At 44.1% G+C, this 6,674-nt stretch overlaps 1 long non-coding RNA gene across 1 annotated transcript; it reads right to left on the bottom strand.

The window, feature by feature from the left end:
- Positions 1-5,329: 5,329 nt before the first annotated feature.
- On the bottom strand, positions 5,330-6,587 carry LOC139552839 (uncharacterized). The gene is made up of 2 exons (XR_011670546.1): positions 6,160-6,587; positions 5,330-5,450 (listed from the first exon to the last, which is right to left on the bottom strand). It is a non-coding gene; the product is annotated as an uncharacterized lncRNA (long non-coding RNA).
- Positions 6,588-6,674: the final 87 nt, after the last annotated feature.

The raw sequence follows: 6,674 nt of genomic DNA, 5'->3' as shown, positions 1-6,674 counted from the left end.
TTTGATTGTAAAGAAATTAACCAACACAATAGACAGTCACAGCAAATTCATAAAATAAATGATTATCAATTCATAAAAGGTGCATTTCTTTGGACAGTGTCAGTTGCTGAAGGTCCAAATCACTGCAGAAAGCGTTTTGATCCCATGATTGGAGCAAGGTGATGTATTATAACCATGGAGAAAGATTCAACTTCAACAAGGAACGAGTAGATAACAAAATCTAAATGTTTTTTTTGTACAATATATCACTTAAGACTACTGTAAAAATATAATTTGCTTGTACTCTGTTTTTAAGTGGAAAGGTAATGCAACTTGTGTCCTTGTAACGATCTTCTTCATCTGAGGAACGGGAAAGATCGGACCAAAACGCAGCGTGGTAAGTGTCCATGTTAATTTATTATAACTGAACACGAAATACAAAATAACAAAGTGAAACAACGAAAATCGAAACAGTCCTGAAAGGTGACACAACACAAAACAGGAAACAACTACCCACAAACCACAGGTGGGAACAGGCTACCTAAGTATGGTTCTCAATCAGAGACAACGATAGACAGCTGCCTCTGATTGGGAACCGAAAAAAACCCAGAATGCCACCCCAACTCACGCCCTGACCAACCAAAATAGAGACATAAAAAGGATCTCTAAGGTCAGGGCGTGACAGTCCTAGAAAATTAAAATGTCTAATGTAATTTTAACCTGAATAAAGCACAGGAAGGGGAGTTAGACTGAACATTCTGAGTTCATATCTTCAAACGTTTAATTGCTGATGTATTCTGTTTATTCACATTGACGTATAATGTGACGTATAATGACAACACAGGTTGGTGGCATCCCTCAGCAGCCTCCACTGATTGACAAGCTGAACCTCGGCAAGACGGAGCTGCTCTTCCTCCCGGGGAAGGACTGCCCGTTCCATGATCTCGCCATCACGGTTGACAACTCCATTGTGTCCTCCTCCCAGAGTGCTAAGAACCTTGGCGTGATCCTGGACAACACCCTGTCGTTCTCAACTAACATCAAGGCGGTGACCCGTTCCTGTAGGTTCATGCTCTACAACATTCGCAGAGTACGACCCTGCCTCACGCAGGAAGCGGCGCAGGTCCTAATCCAGGCACTTGTCATCTCCCGTCTGGATTACTGCAACTCGCTGTTGGCTGGGCTCCCTGCCTGTGCCATTAAACCCCTACAACTCATCCAGAACGCCGCAGCCCGTCTGGTGTTCAACTTTCCCAAGTTCTCTCACGTCACCCCGCTCCTCCGCTCTCTCCACTGGCTTCCAGTTGAAGCTCGCATCCGCTACAAGACCATGGTGCTTGCCTACGGAGCTGTGAGGGGAACGGCACCTCCGTACCTTCAGGCTCTGATCAGGCCCTACACCCAAACAAGGGCACTGCGTTCATCCACCTCTGGCCTGCTCGCCTCCCTACCTCTGAGGAAGTACAGTTCCCGCTTAGCCCAGTCAAAACTGTTCGCTGCTCTGGCACCCCAATGGTGGAACAAACTCCCTCACGACGCCAGGTCAGCGGAGTCAATCACCACCTTCCGGAGACACCTGAAACCCCACCTCTTTAAGGAATACCTAGGATAGGATAAAGTAATCCTTCTAACCCCCCCCCCCCCTTAAAAGAGTTAGATGCACTATTGTAAAGTGGTTGTTCCACTGGATATCATAAGGTGAATGCACCAATTTGTAAGTCGCTCTGGATAAGAGCGTCTGCTAAATGACTTAAATGTAAATGTAAAATGTTTACAAACTACAAGTGCATACAGTATTTTTCTCCCTGTTCCATGGAGTATTGATTCTACACGTGTGAAGAACTTTGAGTTGGTTATTGAGTTTAAGGTTATTGGTTAAGTGAGTTTTGATCTATTATAGCTAAACGAGGTTTAGGGCTCGCAAACATCGCGATCTAGCGTTCGTCTGCAGATCGTTCAGTAAATTTTTCAGGTGATTCTCCATGCCGAATCGGTGCGCGCACTATTCACAAATTACGTTCCCGAAGTACTTAGCAAGCAAATTATATTGGCGTGTCTGAGCCCTTTTAAAGTTGCTGAGCTAGATCTAGTTAAATGAGGGTTAGACCTTTTGAGTTGACCTAAGAGTGTAGAGAGTTGAGTTTTTGTTTTACCTTTATTTAACTAGGCAAGTCAGTTAAGAACTAATTCTTATTTACAATGACGGCCTAGGAGCAGCGGGTTAACTGCCTTGTTCAGGGGCAGAACGACAGATTTTACCTTGTCAGCTCGGGGATTCGATCTTGCAACCTTTCGGTTACTAGTCCAACGCTCTAACCACTAGGCTACCTGACAGCCTGAGTAACCTGGCACTCCACACCTCACCACTATCTCCCTCTCCAGACAGCCTGAGTAACCTGGCACTCCACACCTCACCACTATCTCTCTCTCCTGACAGCCTGAGTAACCTGGCACTCCACACCTCACCACTATCTCTCTCCTGACAGCCTGAGTAACCTGGCACTCCACACCTCACCACTATCTCTCTCTCCAGACAGCCTGAGTAACCTGGCACTCCACACCTCACCACTATCTCTCTCTCCTGACAGCCTGAGTAACCTGGCACTCCACACCTCACCACTATCTCTCTCTCCTGACAGCCTGAGTAACCTGGCACTCCACACCTCACCACTGGAGTTCCCGAAGCAGAGGAAGAAAAAGGATTAGGGTTAGGAATGGGGGATAAAGGGTTAGGATTTGGGGATAAACAGTTTAGGATTGGGGGATAAAGGGTTAGGATTGGGGATAAACAGTTTGGATTGGGGGATAAAGGGTTAGGATTGGGGGATAAAGGGTTAGGATTGGGGGATAAAGGGTTAGGATTGGGGGATAAAGGGTTAGGATTGGGGATAAACAGTTTGGATTGGGGGATAAAGGGTTAGGATTGGGGGATAAAGGGTTAGGATTGGGGATAAACAGTTTGGATTGGGGGATAAAGGGTTAGGATTGGGGGATAAAGGGTTAGGATTGGGGGATAAAGGGTTAGGATTGGGGATAAACAGTTGGGATTGGGGGATAAAGGGTTAGGATTGGGGGATAAAGGGTTAGGATTGGGGATAAACAGTTTGGATTGGGGGATAAAGGGTTAGGATTGGGGGATAAAGGGTTAGGATTGGGGATAAACAGTTTGGATTGGGGGATAAAGGGTTAGGATTGGGGGATAAAGGGTTAGGATTGGGGGATAAAGGGTTAGGATTGGGGGATAAAGGGTTAGGATTGGGGGATAAAGGGTTAGGATTGGGGGATAAACAGTTTGGATTGGGGGATAAAGGGTTAGGATTGGGGGATAAAGGGTTAGGATTCGGGGGATAAAGGGTTAGGATTGGGGGATAAAGGGTTAGGATTGGGGATAAACAGTTTGGATTGGGGGATAAAGGGTTAGGATTGGGGGATAAAGGGTTAGGATTGGGGGATAAACAGTTTGGATTGGGGGATAAAGGGTTAGGATTGGGGGATAAAGGGTTAGGATTGGGGATAAAGGGTTAGGATTGGGGGATAAAGGGTTAGGATTGGGGATAAACAGTTTGGATTGGGGGATAAAGGGTTAGGATTGGGGGATAAAGGGTTAGGATTGGGGGATAAAGGGTTAGGATTGGGGATAAACAGTTTGGATTGGGGGATAAAGGGTTAGGATTGGGGATAAACAGTTTGGATTGGGGGATAAAGGGTTAGGATTGGGGGATAAAGGGTTAGGATTGGGGATAAACAGTTTGGATTGGGGGATAAAGGGTTAGGATTGGGGGATAAAGGGTTAGGATTGGGGGATAAAGGGTTAGGATTGGGGGATAAAGGGTTAGGATTGGGGGATAAAGGGTTAGGATTGGGGGATAAAGGGTTAGGATTGGGGATAAACAGTTTGGATTGGGGGATAAAGGGTTAGGATTGGGGGATAAAGGGTTAGGATTGGGAAAGAGGCTCATACCACGGGATAATCCAGACCGACGGCGCACTCGGTGGGAGTTGACCCACCCTGTGTGGTCAAGAGAAGATCCACACACAAAGTCTACCCTGCGTTAGTGAAGCTTGTAGGAGCATCTGGGAGGCGGCCTGTACTAGTCACCTCCACAAGCTGGAGCAGCTAGAACAGTCATGAAATAACTGCTGAGGTGGCTTGTGTTATCATTCCCTAAACTTAATATGCTGTTCGTATAATGTCCTACTGTACCAACGTGTGTGTTTCTTCCCAGCTCGGCCCAGTGTATGGTGGCAAGGATGCAGAGCTCACAGCAGCAGCACATTGACAGCCAAAGGGAGATAGTGGACCTACAGGAAGGGCTGAGACAGGTCAGAACAGCTGAGATGGACCGGGTCACAGCACAGATGCAGGTGTAGAGAGAAAAACAGAAAAACAGTGACATGGCCTGATCTTATGTACTTTTGCATTCCATTTATAAAACAAGAGACTAATAAAGCATATGGATAGAACATGCTGTCATTGGTACTTAGTCTGTCTCTCTCTTCATTCAAATGTTAGGATGTTGGAGCCCTGTCTCTCTTCATTCAAATGTTTTTACAATATCCTGTATAAAACAAATGGCTGTTGTTCCCATAGTGTATACAACTAACTGTAAGCATTAAGGATATTAATTATTTAACAAGACAGTTACTAAATACTGTAGGTCTGGAGGGTAGTAGGTATTTATTTTACAGTATAGTGGGGTTAAGACAACCCCTAAATATATTAAAGACCCCTCACACCGCGGGGTTAGGACAACCTCTTTATATTAAAGACCCCTCACATAGTGGGGTTAGGACAGCCCCTTTATATTAAAGACCCCTCACATAGTGGGGTTAGGACAACCCCTTTATATTAAAGACCCCTCACATAGTGGGGATAGGACAACCCCTAAATATATTAAAGACCCCTCACATCGTGGGGATAGGACAACCCCTTTATATTTAAGACCCCTCACATTGTGGCCAATTTGTAAGTCGCTCTGGATAAGAGCGTCTGCTAAATGACTTAAATGTAAAATGTAAATTGTGGGGATAGGACAACCCCTTTATATTAAAGGCCCCTCACATCGTGGGGATAGGACAACCCCTTTATATTAAAGACCCCTCACATAGTGGGGATAGGACAACCCCTTTATATTAAAGACCCCTCACATAGTGGGGATAGGACAACCCCTTTATATTAAAGAGCCCTCACATCGTGGGGATAGGACAACCCCTTTATATTAAAGAGCCCTCACATAGTGGGGTTAGGACAACCCCTTTATATTAAAGGCCCCTCAAATAGTGGGGATAGGACAACCCCTTTATATTAAAGACCCCTCACATCGTGGAGTCCTAAACACAGACACACACAAAGGTTATAATGTTATTTATTCAAACGGCAAAATGTAAAAAAAATATATAAAAAAGGGTGAACAATAGCTGCAACCTGTCCTTGTGGAGAGCTGACATAACGTTCAGATTACTTTCAGAACCTGTAGGGGAGCAAAGGAACATGATTCAATGTTTTATAGTCAATGCTTAATTTTTTATTTATTTCACCTTTATTTAACCAGGTAGGCCAGTTGAGAACAAGTTCTCATTTACAACTGCGACCTAGCCAAGATAAAGCAAAGCAGTTCGACAAAAACAATAACACAGAGTTACACATAAACAAACGTACAGTCAATAACACAAAAGAAAAAATCTATGTACAGTGTGTGCAAATGTAGAAGATTAGGGAGGTAGGCAATAAATAGGCCATAGAGGCAAAATATAAACTATTTAGCATTAACAATGGAGTGATGGATGTGCAGATGATGATGTGCAAGTAGAGATACTGGGTGCAAAAGAGCAAGAGGGTAAGTAATAATATGGGGGTGAGGTAGTTGGGTGTGCTATTTACAGATTGGCTGTGTACAGGTACAGTGATCTGTAAACTGCTCTGACAGCTGATGCTTAATGAACACCATGACAAACATAACAGTTATCTACGCTATTTCAGCTGTGTGAATAGTAAACAAGCACCATCAGGACAATTCTTAGACGTGATGGCTACGCAATATTCACAGTTTTGTGTAGCATTCTTACAATATACCCACAATATATCATGAATGTAGGCAGTTGAGGTAAAAATGCACTGAAAGCATGAAACAAACACAGTTACAACAGTCAGAGTCATACAAAAATAAAGAAACAGCTTACACCATGAGATTCAGTTCGATTGTCTATGAAGGCTTTTCAACAAATCTGGACTATTTGATCATAAAAAAATACGTTATGTATAAGCTAAAACAAAAATCATAATTGCTGCACGTTTGAGTGCCTTTGCGTCAACTTTCAACTTTGACGCCAGAATGCAACGTTCTACTTCCTGTTGGTTTCGCAGCGTGCACCGTAGAGTTTCTAAATTCAGAGGCACAACATCACGAGACTTCCGGGAACGCTTGCGAAACAGACAAGGTCGGAGTTTGAGAAGTCATTGAGAAAAGTGAAAAATACTTCCTTAGTTGTTAATTTTCGCGAAATCTAAAGGCATAACCTAGATTCGAGACAATGTCTTAAGTAGTTGAACATGTTATTACTTCAACCCCGTGAAAGTGACAAACTGACAGTGAAGTGCCTTTGAATATACGGCCTGCACATGCGCAGTTCGGCGCGAGACGACCGTTAGATCCGATGACTAGTTTCTGCGCATGAGCTTATCTAGCCAACGTCGC

This window comes from Salvelinus alpinus, chromosome 2 (genome assembly GCF_045679555.1).
Source record: "Salvelinus alpinus chromosome 2, SLU_Salpinus.1, whole genome shotgun sequence".
Classification (NCBI taxonomy): Eukaryota; Metazoa; Chordata; class Actinopteri; order Salmoniformes; family Salmonidae; genus Salvelinus; species Salvelinus alpinus.
The sequence above is the reverse complement of the archived record's forward strand: the minus strand, read 5'-3'. Positions and strand labels throughout refer to the sequence as shown.